General features: G+C 33.1%; 1 long non-coding RNA gene across 15 annotated transcripts in view; it reads right to left on the bottom strand.

Annotated features, from left to right (window-relative positions):
- Window positions 1-18242, bottom strand: part of LOC112661817 (uncharacterized) — a 268322-nt gene that overhangs the window by 14013 nt on the left and 236067 nt on the right. For 12 of the 15 annotated variants that reach the window (XR_007407603.1, XR_007407613.1, XR_007407609.1 and 9 more), the window contains 2 exons: window positions 11053-11184; window positions 3364-3522 (listed from right to left, as the gene is read on the bottom strand). This is a non-coding gene — a long non-coding RNA (uncharacterized LOC112661817). The remainder of the gene's footprint in view (window positions 1-3363; window positions 3523-11052; window positions 11185-18242) is intronic. The other 3 variants (XR_007407602.1, XR_007407610.1, XR_007407611.1) reach the window with 1 other exon arrangement.

Here is an 18242-nt window from a genome sequence, read left to right as displayed (position 1 = left end):
CTGCTTGGATGGCATAAAAAGTTCACCACATCTTTATAACTGCATGGAAGGTAAAAGGACTTCCTGTCTATACTTTGAATTTAAAATATATTGAGGGTAAACTAATTAGGAGGGGAAATTGAGCAGCCTGTAAACTGTATACATACAACACACACACAAAAATCAATACATATAGATACAGATGTACGTGTGTGTGTACATAGCAGTTTAAGATGTTTTTATGTTTATAGAGCATATTTTGGGGATTTATGTCAGTTAAGTTTTTCTCTTTTTATTGGTGTACAATTTACCAGTATTACTTAAACCTGAAGGCAGGAACATCTGTCTAACTTTTACAGTCAGGTTCCATGATCAAAACTGTACTTCTTTCTTTGTTCATGTATTTTGCTAGCCCATAAAATTTGCAACATGATTATTATATATAAACATAACACTATCATTCCATTATTGATACAGAAAACAAAAATGAAAATACTCTGAGAGTTGGCCAATCCTACCATCATCTTATACAAATGTCAGAGTCTAAATGCAAAGTTGTATACTTGAAGAATTTTCTTTCAAGTACCACACAGTCAGTTCTGGTGGGTATGCATCAAGGAAATTTGGAAATGTTTAGGACATTTAAGCATTTTTTCCAAGGCAATCTTTAGATTTAACTGATAGGCTTAGAAATCTAAAGGACATCTGATTAAAATTTATAATACTCTATTGTGTGCTCTGGGATTAATATCACTTTAGGAAATGAATTACTGAGATACTTTAGAAATATTTCACATTAAATAATTGTTTAAAGTTTAATGGAGATAAATTTACCGATGCTTCTAACAATCCATACTCCATGTTGATCTCACATTTAAACTTCTTTATTTACATAATATGAAGAAAGATGTGTTACTATCAGAGAGGGGAGCCATATCATTTTCTAAGGAACTTAAAGGTAATTTAAAGTAAAAACATTACTATATTTCAGAGAAGTCAAATAATGTTTTTTTTAAAGCAAAGGATTAAAATAAATGTTCCTATATACCTTCAATGTTTATGAATGAGCTTATACTTAATCAATTTGATAAAAGTTACTAGCAACAAAATGATTAGTACAAATTCTATTTTTAAACCAATTACATATCTAACTTGGCACAAATTACTTCCTTCCTATTGTCTATCAACCTCACCTGCCTTCTCTGTGGGAAAGTTCCTAAATTCACTTTATAAATACAGTGGTGACAATACTGACTTAAAAGATAGGTGCAAAATATGTTGTCACTACTGATGTGTTTATATTACACCTGCATTGCAACTGGAACAAATATTTTTGTCTTGAAAACAAAGCCAGGTGAGCTTGAATTAACTTGTCTGTTTTAACCACTGAGACATTAAATTTTTAATGACTTCAAGGTTTTAAATTATAAACAACTTCCTCAAGCTTTTTTTGGATCTCTGTAAAAAAAAAAGATTGATATAAAAAATACATAGAAGAAAACAAGGAAATAAGATAGTCTTATTTTGTCTCTTTGTATTGACATTGCCCAAGTAGTATCAGTTGCTATTAAAATATAAGTTAGGCTGTGCAAGGCTTTAATGGAAAGATTGGCAAAAAGAGAAAGAAATATATTTTTGAACTTCCAATGATTAAATGCCCCAATTTATCACTGGCGTCATTCCCATGACATCACTTTCATGTAAGATATTGCTTACTACATCACTCATTCAAAGGCATTTAAAAGTAATAACAAAGAATTTAAACCTATTTCCTTCCAGAGGTATCTTAAATTTTCTTTTTAATTTATCAGAGTACAGTTAGGTAGACAAATTCATGCCAGGTAATTCAATGGAGGGTATTTAATATGGAAAGTTAATTCCAGAATTTTATAACAGGAAAAGGGCAATTAGGGAAGAATTAGGAAATCTCCACTTTTAACAACTACTGGAGGCTACTACCACTCTTAGAGCTGAAGAAACATAGGGAGGAGGTAGTGGTACCAGTTTCAGACCTCATAGTGAATGGAGGGGCTGGAGCAGATGTGCCTGTCAGCTGCTGCAAACATGGAAACATAGTTGGTGTGGTGAGAGCTAGCAAAGTAGAAGAGGTACAGCTTCTCTAAGAAATGTTGCCTGAAGAAGGAATATGTGAGGAACACCTACTCTTCAAATTTCCTTTCCATCCCCAAATCTTCCCCTAGTGCATTGACTGAACCTAGCCATAAGTGACTAGGCAAGGGAGTATGGGAAAAATGTGCAGCCTCCACTGTTATGCCAAGAAGAGCGCAGATGAAGCAGTATATGAAACCGAGAACAAATGACTAACACAGCCCTCTTCTAAAAGCTTTGATCTATTTATGTTATGTCTCTTGAAATTTTTAAAGTCTCTAATGTTCCCCACTGCGAACAGTAAAAGAGTTAATTAACCCTCTTCAGCAAGACCTTCAAGTATTTTGCAGTCTAGCACCAACCTAATTTTCCAGCTGGTTTTCTGCTACGCCCTAACTTTCAGTCTAACGTAGGGGTAAATAAACTGACTGCCAGGTCCCTATCACAGAGTAACTTCAGGTCATTAAACCTTATATATGTTGTCGCTTTTGCCTAGAATGCCTTTGCTGGTCCTCCCCCCAAACCCAACACCTCTCTATCCCACGATTCTTTCTGCCTTAGGAAGTCAATTCAAGAGTATTTCTGTGAACAGTTTTCGACATGCACATAAAATTAATTACTTTATAGTGACTAACCATATTATTAGTATAATTTTTACAATATTATTATTAATGATATATGTTTCTATTAATAAACTAAACTCCTTCAGGGCAAAGGCCAGTCGATAAGCACAGAGAATGGGTTATTATCAGCTCTCAGTAAATGTTAAATATATGAATGGATTATATTCTTCTAGAATCTAAAATTATATTTGAGTTCCAAAAAAAACTCCAATGTACTAATCATCATGATGACTTTCTTTTTGTACCTGTAGGTTTAATGTTCTGCAGTATTAAAGGTTTACACTGATATACAGAAAAGCAAAGTACTTAGTTTTCTCACTAGCAATCTTTCTTAATTAGTATTTTGCCAAATTTTCTCTCTCAAAACACTATCTTCCCAATAATGTAATATTTACAATCTCACATGGCTGGGGGAATATCATTCTTGTCATTTGCAAACTGGTAAATAATCAATGATGCCTGCAGGATCAAAGAAAAATGATCACAAATGTTGAGCTTATTAGTGCTAGCCATTATTTCTTTTCCACTCACATCCATTCTTACTCTGCTGAGTTTGAACAAGGAAGTCATATGTAGTATAAGAACCTAATTCTCTAGCTGTGAATGACTGAGTCATAGATAAATTATTGACTCAAACTGGGAGGAAGTGTACCTTACAAATGTCCCCAGGTGCTCTTCCTTCCCAGCATTAAGCTTGCATCTCAGGCAAGAAGGAGAAGAAGAAAGTAAGGATGTCCTTTTCCAAAAGCAAAGTTTTTCAATCAGTCTCAATTAGATTTCACTTTGTGTTTCCTTGTGTTACATGGCAGCCCTTAAAATAAAAGAAAGTGAGAAATTATGTTCTTTACTTTTTAATCTCTCCAGGAGAGGAAGGAACGTGAAAAAAAGAATGCAGGTGGTATTCTGAATGAGCACACAGCATCTAACCAAACAACATGGAGATCTGGAGTTAGAAAACTCTGTGAGATAGTAGTGTACCTTGAAGGCAACATAATCTCCTCCCTCTGCCACATGCAAACCACATTCTCCAGTGTAGAAAGTAAGTCTTCTGCAGAGGAAAGTGGTATGTAGAGATGGGATTGAAAAGAGAACAGAAAGGAAAAAGATATGTGGCCCCAGAGTAGGAGGTAGAGAACAGCTGTCTGATGTTTCATTTGCTAAGCAACCCAGCTGTAATTTGAGTAAGAAGAGTCCCAAGATTCATTAGTATTTAAAAAAAAAAAAAGGTCTTTACTTAAGATGGCTCAAAAGATTTTTTTTTTTCTTGTTTCTTTACAATCAAGTTTCCTGATTGATAGAAGAGCTGAGATGTGCTATAAGAGCTGAGTGCTATAAGTGGAAAGTCTGCCAACATCTGCTCTATTTCTTCAGTATGTGCCCCTGCCTTCACAGACTCTATGAACATACAAGAAAACTCATTTAATGGCTATATGTATAACATTCTCTATTATCTATTATCCCCCATTTAAAAATTATCAGCAATCTTGTAAAGAACCCCTTTAAAGGATAGCTTTCTTCAACTATCTAAATATTTAGCTAATCATTTAGCATTTAATGGGGATCCATCAGAAGCAAAATTAAATATGAAGTGCAGTGGAATATCTGTACTTTTTCTACTTACTTCATGATACAATAATTCTTAGTAATGTCTACTCACAGAGTTTCATATATAAATAAATATTAGGATCTGTGAAAATGCAGCTAGAGATTATTCCTAATCATTCTCCTAATATGATGTATTTCTCCTATTACTTGATATGCTTCATTTCTGTTTGATGCTTAACTCACTTCTATGTGATATTAGGAAATATGCATTAGCCCAAACATCACCTGACAGATTTTAGCAGTTCTCCCCATGGAGTTCATTTTCTCCTTAACACTTTTTCAAATATCCTTCCCAAAGCAATGCATTTGCTTATAAAATCAATACGTCTTTTTTAAAAGAGGCATCCGGTTGCCAAGAACAAAGTACAAAAATGAACTTTAAAAATATATAATCTGTTAGAATTGTGGAATGGCTAAAAGTGAATATAAGAAGAGCCTGTTGGTTTGTTTTTTAATAACTTAGTATGATTCAATATTTGGTGATAGATAATATCAAAGAGGAATTTTATTTTTCTAGGAGTTTTGCTTATTTTGTATCACCTTTTATGTTATTAAGCATGCCATGTGCAATTTCTGCTTAAATTTCACTCATTAATTATGCATCCTACAGATGCATCTCCCATATATGTCTGCATGTGTAATGCATATTTAGCCTAGATCACTGAATTATGGATAGAGAATACAAGAAAAATATTTTGTTATTTTCCTATATGACATCAAATGACAGCGTTTAAAAGGACATTGTAATATGTGAAATATGTTTAATAGTTTCATCCACTTAAAAACATAAAGTAAAAAAACAAACAAACAAAAAAACATAAAGTCACATAATTTCTGAGAGTTTCTTGTCCGAGAGTAAGAATAGTGAGATTTCTTTTTTAAATGTGTATTACTTCATTAAATGCATATCCAACATATCATCAACAGTTTATTTAAAGAGAAAAAGCTTAATGATAGAGTTCAGGATCTTTTAGAACCACACCATTCTTACTAAGAAATTGTTGACATAACAATTTCTGAATTATTGAATTTAAAAAGAATCCTTTAACACTTAAAAGGAAACAATGAAAGATTTCACATCTCTGTGATGTAATTTTTCTGTTCACTAAAATGAAAAGAGGATGTCAAACATACAAGGTATTAATAGCAAAATCTTACACTATGCTAATCAGTAGTTAAAACGCATCCTGAAATACAAACATTACAATTTCAAAAAAAAAAAAAAACCAGTATTTTCAATATTTAAAAAAAAAAAACAAACAAAAAAACAAATGGTCTTCTTTGTATTGCTTTGAATACACACATGGGAAATAGCTAATTTAAGATAATAAGGATACTGCCACATGGACTCTCAAGCGGCAACCTGAAGAGCTCCTTCTCCTTTGAGGGATTTTCACATATGGTTCAGGAATTTGAATTCAAATTCTAATCTTTCAGTCAACACTTATTTATTGTGATCCTGCTACAGGCTACCCATTTTGTGTTATGGATAGAATAGGGTATTGGGGAAGACACAGTCTCTACTCTTACGGTGCTTATCTCCTACTTGTTAAAGGAGATGAATCTGAGAACACTTAGAGCAGAACTCAGAAAGTATTTGGAATGAAGACCCTTTTTTTAAAGATTTTATTTATTCATTTATTAAGGACACAGACAGAGGCAGAAACATAGGCAGAGGGAGAAGCAGGCTCCCTATAGGGAGCCTAATGTGGGACTCCATCCCAGGACCCTGGGATCACAACCTGAGTAGAAGATGGTCAACCGCTGAGCCACCCAAGTGTCCTGAATAAAGACACTTCAAAGTGAAGTTTCCAAGGTTAAGAATGGATTAAGGTCTTATGAGAGTGAAGGATGGTGGGGTAGAGTGCTTTATTAGGTTGGGAAGTCAGGGAAGGCTACCTTGGGAAGGTGACAATTGAAGGAGCTGGCCATATACAAATTTTAAGAACCTTCTGAGCAAAGTAAGTAACTGTGTAGAGAGAGACCTTATGCTGAAGGAAGCTTTGCACATCTCACAAATGGAAAGGTGGTTGATGTGGCTGAAACTTGAGGAAGAGCAGTGTAAGTTGAGTTCCCAGAAAGAAGCAGGCTCCTGATTATTTAGAGCCTTGAAGGCGATGGAAAAGATATGAATTTAAAATATACCCTAAAAGCCTTAAAGTATGCATGTATTTTTACTTAACAATACTATAAGAGTCAGATATAGTTAAAGATGGAAGAAATAAAGTATAATAAAATATAAATATGATGAACCATTAAAGAATTTTAGAGAGGGGCAACTGGGTGGTTCAGTCAGTTAAGCATCTACTTTCCACTCAGGTCATGATCCTGGGGTCCTGGCATCAAGGATATGTCGGGTTTCCTACTCAGGGGGGAACCTGTTTCTCCTTCTTCTTCTACCTGCCGTTTCCCTGCTTGCTTCTCCCTGTCATATAAACAAATACAATCTTTAAAAAAAAGAATTTTAGACAGATGGAAGACCTAAAAAATTTACAATATAAAGTTTATGTTATAAATATATATAACTATGACTGGTGGATCAGAAGGTTCTGATGGTGGTAAGGAAGACCAACTAGGTAAGCACTTTAGTAATCTAGAAGAGAAGTCATCTAGATCTTACTTCAAGAAGACACAGAGGACGTCACCACTTGAAAGAAATTTATGAAGTAGAATTTAAGGCAATAAGATACTGAGTTCCTGATTAGACATAAGAAGAGATTATATATATATATAATATATATATTATATATATAATACTACAAGCACATAAATAGATAAAAACAATAATTGCAAATTTGTACACAAATTTTGAGGGAGAAAGGATACATTGTATAGAGAATAAGCTTCATAACTGTGTGGTGTGGGAGTGGGAGATACTCTGTACGTTGTTTACAACTTTTCAGAAAAGAAGTTATTTCAGCTAAGACTAGAAAAAAAAAAGAGGTATAGCTGCTCTCTAGGAATAGGATGAACTCCTACCCAAAATATAGTTTAGATGTCAAGACTGTTGAAGCCACATACACACCAAAAAGGTATGAAAGGTCTTATTACTTACATGATGAGGCTCTGTGAAAGCAAAGCAGCCCCCCAAACTGATCCAAAAGTGGCTTGAAAGAGCAAAAAAAGGGGACTTGCTTGGAATAATGAGTGGGGCCATGAGAAGGGTTCCTGTGCACCGAAAGGGTTTGCAGTAGTTTGAAACTCCTCCTGGTACCAAAAGAATGAGCACCCGGGCTTTCTCATCAGCTTGTCCAGATGTGGAGCAAAAGAGGAAGGGAAAAAGGTGAGGTTTAAAAATGCTCAGAAACCAAACATCCAAAAATAGAGACTCCCTTATAGGAAGCTACCTTTGGACAGAGTTTTATGGCTCAGGAGAGGGTTGGTTTAATTTTAGGTTGTAGGAGAATTAAGAACATAGACCTTGAGGCCTGAGAGAATGGAGTATAAGCAAAGCAGAATGTGAATGTGGACAGAATGCGGTGCATAAAGGTAAGGACATCTCCAAAAATTTCTGTCACTTTTTCCACATTTCTCTGCATTTTTTTTCAATCTCTTAAAGATGTTATTCAGGCTAACATCATCAAAACAGGCACTAGCTCTAGAGTAGGATCCTACAGGCTTCTCGTGACTTGCAAACCTTTCAGTAGTCAGATCAGTAAATGTCTGTGAGCTCTTGAGAAGAGGCGACTGTGAGGTCAACAGGCACTACTTGGGAAGCAAAGGACAGTGGCTCTTTCACAATGCATAAGAATATGATTCATCCTTTGAAAATTGGTATAGCACTGGCACTAGCTGGTATAGCAGTCATCTTACTTTTCATATTTTCTATAAGTAAAAGATGTGAACTGAAACTTATGACCAAAAGTGAGAAGAAAGATACAAACATTTCAAATAATAACTTTTCTTAAAAGTCAATATAAATATAAAGCATAAAAATAAAGGGTATTAATACATGACCTGCATTCTCTTAGTTTTGAAAACATATATGATATTATACAGGAATGTGATTCACTTATATATAAAGCCATGTCAATTTTTAAAAGATTTCTTTACCTTTGGGTGCCATTATCTCCATTCCTACCCTCCTGATTCTGTGATCAACACAAGCTGAATTTCAGCTCCTATGTACCATTTAAAGTGTGCCCTTGCACAGGGCACAAATTGAAGCAATGTAGAGATTGGCCTTAATGTCATACTTCTTGAAAAATAACAATGTAAATGTTATTTATATTTTGAAAATTAGGGAAGAATAGCTGTCTTGTAAGTAATAGAAATGAGTTATTATATATGCATATCCTATTCTATACTCTATATATTATGTATGTTCTAAATCTATATATATTGAAATCTGATATATATATATATATATATATATATATATATATATATATATTCAAACTTTAAGATATTTCAAAAAACTTTTTGAGTATTTCAGATTATTAACATTTGGTTCTGCGAAGTCTCCTGCTAGGGGAAAAACAAAAAACAGTAGTCACTTGTCTTGTGTTTTAAGGAAGGGAATCAGTGAAAATAATAATTTCCTTCATTTCTTATTCTTTTAAGTTATAGGTCAAAGGTGAACTTATCTCCAGTTTAAGAAAGGAAGGAGTCTTTTGGATATTTGCTTTAAAATATCACTAGAAAATCTTTCATTGCACTTTTTTTCATTGTTGATGTATACAAAGCAATGACATACATATATGTATGAGCAAAGTCACCAACTGAAGTTAACTTTTCTTTCCCTGTAGGAACATGGTAGAAAATAGCTTGGAATTTCACTTTGTTACTTTTTTTGTTTTGTTTTTTATGAAAATACTAATTATCCTCAATAGGAGCTCTGGTAATACATTATTTCATCTTTCTTTGTTGAAATAACCCAAATGCTGTCAGACTATTAAAGTAGTTTTGTCAGTTTTTAAAAGGAAGTCTTTCTGTCCAATGTGAGTGGAGAAGTGGATGAAATTACCTGACAAAATTCACTGATAAATAATAATTCATTTTGCATTATTAAAGCATTTTTCATTTTACATTTGTGATTAGAAGTCTTAGCTTTTTCTTTTACATCTTATGATGTTTGGGGAGTATATAAATAAAGCTACAGATATTTTTTTCTCCATCAAAAGAATACTTTATATAAACATATCTTAAGCAAAAAGGAAAATTCATTTTTATGGTTGATTTTTCACAGTGACTCACGAAGACAGACTTTTTACTACAAGTGTATATAGCATATTTAAATTGAGGAATCTTTCTTATCTAAGAATTGGTTTTCTCTTTTCACAGTACTTTTTTGTGAATCCTCTAGCCGTCTGTATTTTAATGAGAATGGTTATGACCAAAGGAATATATGGATTAATCAGGCACAATAAGCCCTTTGAAGGATCAAAGTAAATGCCTTTCAGTAAAACTGTGTGCCCAGACTGTGTTGATAACTGAAGAGTTTTAGTTAAATAAAAAATGCTGACTTATCTTAAAAGTTCACTCTCATAAATCTGCTTTCCCTAAGATTTTGAAGAGCTTCTAGAAAGAATACTGTAATGATAACTTTGTTGAGAATATTTTATTTTTTTAGCAAAACAATCTAATTGTCATATTTCTTTTTACCAGAGTAAAACACACACACACACACACACACACACATCCTTGTAATACAGTTTCTTAACATATATTTAAAAGAATTTGCAATCAAAAGGAACCAAATCAGCAAACTGCTTATCTCAACATACTTCTAATGTTGAAATTATTCATTGAGAAATAAAAGTTGAAGATTCATTTTATTGTGTGAGAATGTTACAAAAATTTAAACTACATCTGATAAAAATATATAATGAATTTTAAAGGTTTTTGAAAATCAATTGCTTGATACTTGCCAAGTGAATTTTTACATACTCCACTTTAAACAGCTATAAAAATGCTGATTATTCATCTGAGGTTATAAAAATATGATTGTACTGAAGTAACAAATATAAGCTCCAAAAATTGAAATATGTGAGTTTAATATTTTATAGTAGTATTAATTTATATAATAATGAAAATATTTTAAAGTATTGAGAATTAGAGGGAAATAATTATATTTGTTCATTATCTAAAATAGTAATTGAAAATATTTTATTAAAATGTTTTATTACAAGGTAACACAATAAATGTATTACCAAATTTTCTGTTTAAACACAATATATAATATTAGCTTCAAAAATTAAGTAAAGTTGCTTCAATTAAATTTAAAAGAAAGTTTCCAAATCCTAATTACAAATACATAATTTCATTGTAAAACCTTCTGTATAACACTTATAAAATAAAAACTTTTAATTTATTATTTTTCCTTTTTCATACTGAAAAAATATAACTATTATTCTCAAAAATTAAGATGCAATGAATTTAAGCAGAACAAAATTCAATAGAGACTGCATTTATTAGGAGATTCAATTATTTTTAAAGGAGATTGTTAAAGGAGATTCAGTTATTTTTTTATTTATGCAGTATTAAATCAATATTATTAAATATGAAATCCCTCTGAAATGCAGAGGGAGTATATAGAGGAGAATGTAAAACCATAGAACCAGAAAGAAAATGGACATTATAAAAGAAAGTGCTTGGATATTTAGGTCAAGTGGAGCCTACATACATTTTAATTTTAAAAAATCGTAATCACAATCTCATTTACCTTGTACATCATCTCATCATTCCAAGCTCCATTTGGCATATTGGTTAGCTAGGGTTTGGGTAGCTTACTTACTTTAGCACAAACAACCTTGTTGATGATTCATTCCTGTGGCAGATGGCAGATGCTATCCTTGTCCCACGTATAACTCACAAATCTCTCAGTGTGCAACTTCCAAATGCCTGAAAGCTTTTGTTTCTGGAACCACTGCAAGCAGAACCACCACAGAATGAACTCTCAGCAGCCCTGAAACAATGACTTTTGCTATTTTATGAAAACAGAGTTTAGCTATCTTAACTTTCAAGTAGGATAATTTTAAGGTTTTTTTGTTTTGTTTTATTTTGTTGTTGTTTTTGCACTGTTTCCACAATTTTTCCATGGGATTAAGTTCCTTGTTCTTAATCGCTATACATAAGCCTAAACTGACTGTGACAGGTAGCCACAATACATTCATGAATTCAAGAAATTCAATAAATTATTTCTCCACATTCTATGTTGGTTATTTAATTTAAAATAATTCACCAGGTTTACAAATTCCATTAGTTTTAATTTTTTTCATTTTAGTTCAACAGGGTTTATTAGCACTATCAGAAGCTTAATGTTGTACTACTTACAATGATGGGTCTCAAGATCTTTGTCATGCTTCATGCTCCACAGTGTTAAAAAATAATTACATTCCGGGACACCTGGGTGGCTCAGTCAGTTGAACATCTGACACTCGTTTCTGCTTGGGTCGTGATCTCAGCATCCTGTTATCAAGCCTCACATCAGGTTCTGTACTCAGTGGGGAGTCTGTTTGAGGATTCTCTCTCCCTTTCCCTCTCTCCCTCTCCTAGCTCATTCTCTCTCTTTCTCTCTCTCTCTCCCTTTATCAAACAAAAAAAATACACATTTAAAAAATTACATTTCTATAGAAACATTCATGTAAACAAAGCACATTCTGGCCGTGAAACTCACCTTAACAAATTTAAAACAATAAACGATATACAAAGTGTTCTTTGGAAATTAAAAAAATTAATAACAGAAAGGTAGCTGGAACACCTCCAAATATTTGGAGATTAAACAATACACTTCTAAATAACACATGTATCGAAGAAGATATCTCGAGAGAAATTTAAATTTTTTTGTACTAAATGGAAATAAAAATATAATCCATGAACATTTGTGGGATGCCAGAAACAATGTTTTGCAGAGAATTATAGGAGAGAATGCATATATTAGAAGAGAAGAAAAAGCTAAAATAAACAATCTCTGTCTCTATCTTAAAAAATCAGGAAAAAGTAACCCAGCAAATTAAATTTAAGCAAGAGAAAAGAAGTAATAAAATTTAGAGCAAGTATTAATGAAGTTGACAACACAAAACTGATAAAGGAAATCAAAGAAACCAAGTTAGCTCTTTGCAAAGATCAATGAAATTGATAATCTCCTAACCAGGCTAATTAAGAAAATAAGAGACTAGATGCAAATTACTAGCATAAGAAATGAAAAAGTTATCACTATCAATCCATGGATCTTAAAAGGGAAATAAAGTAATATTATGAAAAACTCTATGCCCACAACTTTGGTAACTTAGATGAAATGCCCCAATTCCTTAAAAGTCACAATCTACTAAAACTAATTAAATAAGGAGAAATAGATCATTTGAAATATATATATATATTAAATATAACATATATATAAAATTTAATCTATAATCAATCAGCATTAACCTTCTAAAAAAGAAAACCTCAGGCCCAGAAGGTTTCATTGCTAGATTCTACCAAACATCTGAGAAACAAATCATTCCAATTCTCTGAAATCTCTCTGAGAATGCAGAAGCAAAGGGAACACTTCTCAAACTCATTCTGTGAGGCAAGCATTACCCTACCAAAAACAGACAAAGATATTACAATAAAGGAAAATTAACAGACCAATATCTCCCATGAACATGGATGCAAAATCATTAACAAAGTATTGAAAAAATGAATCAAAATGAGTATGAAAATAATTATACACCATGACCAACTTAGATTTATTCCAAGAATGCAAAATTGGCTCTGCATTCAAACATCAATTAGTGTAATCCATAACACCAACAGGCTAAAGAAGAAAAATTACATGACTCTATAAAGAGATGCAGAAAAAGCATCTGATAAGATCTAACACCCACACATGATAAAAACTGTCAGAAAGCTAGGAATAGAGGGGAACATCCTCAACATGATGAAGAACATCTACAAAAAAAAAAAAAAAACAACTAACATATTTAGTGATGAGAAACTAGAAGCTTCTTGCTAAGATCAGGAACAAGGCAAAGACCTCCCTCTTATCAATCCTATTCAATATGATACTGAAAGTCCTAGCTAAAATTAGAAAAGAAAAGAAAAGTGTATAGATTGAAAGGAAGAAATAAAACTACATGATTATAAATGTATAAATCACAAAGAATCAACCAAAAAAACTTCTGAAATGAATTAATGATCACAGAAACGTTACAACATATAAGGTTAATATACAAAGGTCAACCAAATAATTAGGTAGAAATCTAACAACATATGTACAAGATGTATATGAAGAAAACCACAAAACTCTGTGAAAGAAATCAAATAATATTTAAACAAAGGGAAATAGATGCCATTTTCATGGACAGAAAGATTGATATTGTTAAAATAATAGCTCTTTTCAATTTTATCTTTAAGTTCAATGCTATCCAAAACGAAATCCCAGCAAACCACTTCATGATATAATTTTTTAAATGAATCTATGGAAATGAAAAAGAGCCAAAATAGCCAACACAATATTGAAGAAGGACAAAATTGGGGGACTAACATGACTCAACTTTAAGTCATACTAGAAAACTAAAGTAGTCAAGGCAGTGTGATATTGGTGAAAAAGGAGTCAATGGAACAGACTAAACACCCTAGAAATATAGCTATACACACATAATCAATTGACCTTTGGAAAAAGAGCAAAGGCCACTGACTAGAGAAATTTTAACAAATGGTAGTAGAAAAATTGGATATCTACACACACACACATACACACACACAATCTAGAAACCAATCTTACATCTTTCACAAAAAAACTAAAAAATTAACTCATAGATCTGTATTCATAGACGTGTATGTAAGACATAAAACTATAAAACTTTTAGTAGATAATAAGGAGAAAGTGTATGTGGCCTTACATTAAACAGTAAATTTTTTAGATAAAACACTGACTGAAAAAGGCAGGGGGTTGGGGTGACTGGGTGACGGGCACTGAGGGGGGCACTTGACAGGATGGGCACTGGGTGTTATGCTATATGTTGGCAAATCGAACTCCAATAAAAAAACTATATACCAAAAAAAAAAAAAGCAAATTGATAAGTTAGACTCCAGAAAAAATATCTGCTGTGTAAAAATAAAGAAAACAAAACAAAACAAAAAACAATTTTAGATATTGAAGAGAGAAGCCACAGATTGGGAGAATTTATCTGAAAAGTACATATATGATAAAGGGCTTGTTTAATACACACACACACACACACACACACAAACACTCTTAAAACTCAACAGTAAGAAAATAAACAACCCAATCGAGAAGAGAACAACAATCTAATCAAAGAAGGTATAAAAATGGCACATAAGCACATGAAAAGATTTTCAACATTATATGTCACTATTAAAACAGTACCAAGATACCACTAAACACTTATCAGAAAGGGTATACTGATAGGGCTAAAATTACACTGACAATACTGAATTCTGATAAGGATGTGGACCAACAGAAATTCTCATTCACTGCTGAAGAAAATACAAAATAGTATAGCCACTTTGGAAGATACTTACACAGTTTCTTACAAAACTAAACATAGTTTTAGCATTCAATTCATGGTTCTAGTTATTTGCCCAGATGAACTGAAAACAAGTTCACACAAAAATATGCACACAAATGTTTATAAGTAGTTCTTATCATAATTGCAAAAATTGGAAGTAACTAAGATGTTATTCCATAGTGAATGGGAAAAAAAAAACTATGATATATCCATACAATGGAATATTATTCAGCAATAACAAGATGTGATCTATCTTGGCCAGAAAAGATATGAGAGACTCTAAAATGCATACTGTTAAGTGAAACAAGTCAGTTTGAAAATCTGTTTGATTCTAACTATATGACATTCTGGAAAAGAGTCAATGACAGAGAAAATGGTAAGTGGTTGCCAGGATTCCGGGGATGAAGGGGAAGGGATGAAGAGGTGGAGCACAAGGGATTTTTTTAAAAGTGAAATTCTTCTGTATGACACTATAATGGTGGCCATGTGACATTATGCAAAGAACTGTACAACAAAAAATATGAATCATAATGTAAACCATGGAACTTAGTTAAAAATGTATCAGCATTGGTTTATCATTTGTATCTCAAGTGCAGCTCCAGGTAGGGTCAGAATTGAATTGAATTTTAGGATACCCAGATGCTATAGCAGAGAATTGCTTGATGTGGAGGAAAAGAAAAGCCCACATACTTGATGTCAGAATATTGTGAATGTGGTAGTGAAGGGTGATTAGGAAAAATAGCGAGTTTTTCTAAGGTAGGATCATCCTTATCAGCTGTAAGGGGACAACCTATCAGTCGCTCCCAGGTTGCATGATAAGAACCATGTATCTGCTCTGGCTTAAAAGTCACACCCCGTTATTAGATTCTAATGCATTTCAAAGTCTCCCACAAGTGTTTGTTCATAAATTCAACAAGGCATTTTGGTTACTTAATACTCAATTTTGGGGGGTAACCATGCCTCTAATGTGTCCTACACATAACCATTTCAGTATGATTTAAAATGAAGGAAAAAGGGAGGCCTGAATGGCTCAGTGGTTGGGTGGCTGCCTTTGGCTCAAGTTGTGATCCCAGGATCTGGGTTCGAGTCCTACATCGGGCTCCTGGGAAGATCCTGCTTCTCCCTCTGCCTATGTCTCTGCCTCTCTCTCTCTCTCTGTGTGTGTGTGTGTGTGTGTGTGTGTGTGTCATGAATAAATAAATAAATCTTTTTAAAATGAAGGAAAAAAACAAATGCACACACAATAATACAACTAGAAAAATGTGCATTCAGTGATTTCTTCATCAGATATATTTGTGAACACATAAATACAGACTAGAAAGTGTAAATAATATAAAGAATGGGATATGTGGTTTGTAAGCACAATTTAATTATCATCTTTTTGTGCTTCACAAACAGACATCACAACAGACATCGAGTCTTAACAGTGAAGAGATAAAACACATTAAAAATGTGTCCAAAATAAGATATCATGGGGGGAGAAATAATACATAATTATGATCATAAGCATAAGAAACATTGCATATTGTGATTCAAGCAGATTCAAATCTATTTCATAGTCAATACATTTTAAGCCAGTACTGAAAGATGGAAGAAAACAAGGTCCAAAAAGGTAGGAAGGTGTTCTTGAGAGGCTGAGATTCCCCACTTAGCTTAAAATCCATTTTGTGCTCCCACAGTTCTTCCCACTTATATCTGATCTAATATACTTCGCTTTACAGCAGAGCTACTTAGCACATGTTTGTCTCTAAGCTTCTCAAAAAGTAAGGATTGCTTTATTCAACTTAGAATCACAAGTTCTTAGCATTGTAGTTTTTTAATTTCCTAATTTGAGTTTAATGGATGCGTGCATTCAGGGAACTCAAAGATGTTTTAAATAATTAAAACCTCACTAGGAAGATACATTTTGGGGCTAAAATATCATCTGGTAAAGTCCAGAGCCATTTACAGATGGATTTTGAAATATTCATTGTTTTTAAGTTAGACTCTCACTTGCTCTAACGCTATTTCACATTGAGCAAAATCACATTTTACTTTATTTCAGAAGAGCCAAGAAATGCATTATATGGTAACAGGATAGAAGCACTTATTGAAGATTTATAACATGTATTAAAATTTTGGCAACAGATTCCTGAGGAAGTTTTTATTCTCTTCTTGTTAGATTTAAGAAAACACTAGTCCATGCCACCTCAGTTACTTGCCCAAGGTCACACAGTAAGTAAATGGCAAATGATATCTCCATTTCTCCGAAGATTCTTCTTTTCATATATCACATTAACTAGTAGAGAACAGCAGACGGGGCAGAAATGACTTTTGCTAAGCCATGGGAGTATTTTGTGTCACTCTCTATGAAAAATTTTCAGCCATGTATTTTCAACCTAGAGTCATAAGGAATAAAGTTAAGCTTCTAAAATAGCAGAAGAACATGAAATTTCTTGTGCACAATTCCCACCTCTATCAATCATGAATTGTGTAACATAGGTCATGCTAACCTCTCTAAGCCACCAAGCTCTCATCTGTCAAATGGAGGTTAAAAAACCATATTTATGGTGTTGTTATGAAGATGAACTAAAATATTAATTTAACACGCCTGTTAGCATCTAGGGCAAAGAAACATTCTCTGGGCAAGAAGGATGCTCTTTTTACTTTTTAACTATTCTTCCAACCCCTGAACACATTGAATAAAAGTTAATAGAGTATTTGTTATGTGCCAGACCCCATATCTGGACACATGATATATTAAGATCTACAAAAAGATAATACCTTAGCCTTGATCCCTTAAATAACAAAGCCTAAAGGAAATAAAAATACTGATGATTTATTTAAAGAGTGAGAATCTAGGGTATCAGGGTGAAAAACAATAAAAAGTTAAGTAAACAAATGTGTATTGATCCATTCTTTTGTTGTTACTGTTTAGTAAAGAACCCAAAACTCACTCACTTCTGAAGATGACTCAGTAGGTATAATATCAGATGGATCATATAGCACCAGTGCTGTGCTGTTTGGCCCATAGAAAGAACATCTAGACAGGCTTCAAGGTGAATGTATGTCTCAGAGTGTTCAATCAGAGAAAAGGAGGAGAAGATTATGTGCTTTCCTATCCTTTTATTTCATATTGGTCAAAATTTATCCCATAAGAAAAATACCTCGTACCCATTTCTGGAATGCAATACTCAGTGACTTGGGCACCCTTCAAGGATTCCAGATCCTCCAGCTTGTCCTGTGGTGTTTCATCCAAATGCAACTGAGTGGAAAGCCAAAAATTCCATGATTTTACTAATTGATTAGTTGTACGAAATGACCAGAGAAAAGACTCAGGACTCTCATAGCAAGTGAACTTTACACCCTCAAATACTGTAGCATCTTAGAGGGGGTGAAGGTAAGTTATCAAAGTATTATATCATGGCACCAAGAGAGAAGTATGCTGAGAAAAGGAGAAATTGTAAAATGTGTCCAGTGTTGCCAAGAG

The sequence above is a fragment of the Canis lupus genome, chromosome 31 (assembly GCF_003254725.2).
Source record: "Canis lupus dingo isolate Sandy chromosome 31, ASM325472v2, whole genome shotgun sequence".
Taxonomy (NCBI): domain Eukaryota; kingdom Metazoa; phylum Chordata; class Mammalia; order Carnivora; family Canidae; genus Canis; species Canis lupus.
Note: the sequence above shows the minus strand (reverse complement) of the source record. Positions and strands in the feature narration are given on the sequence as shown.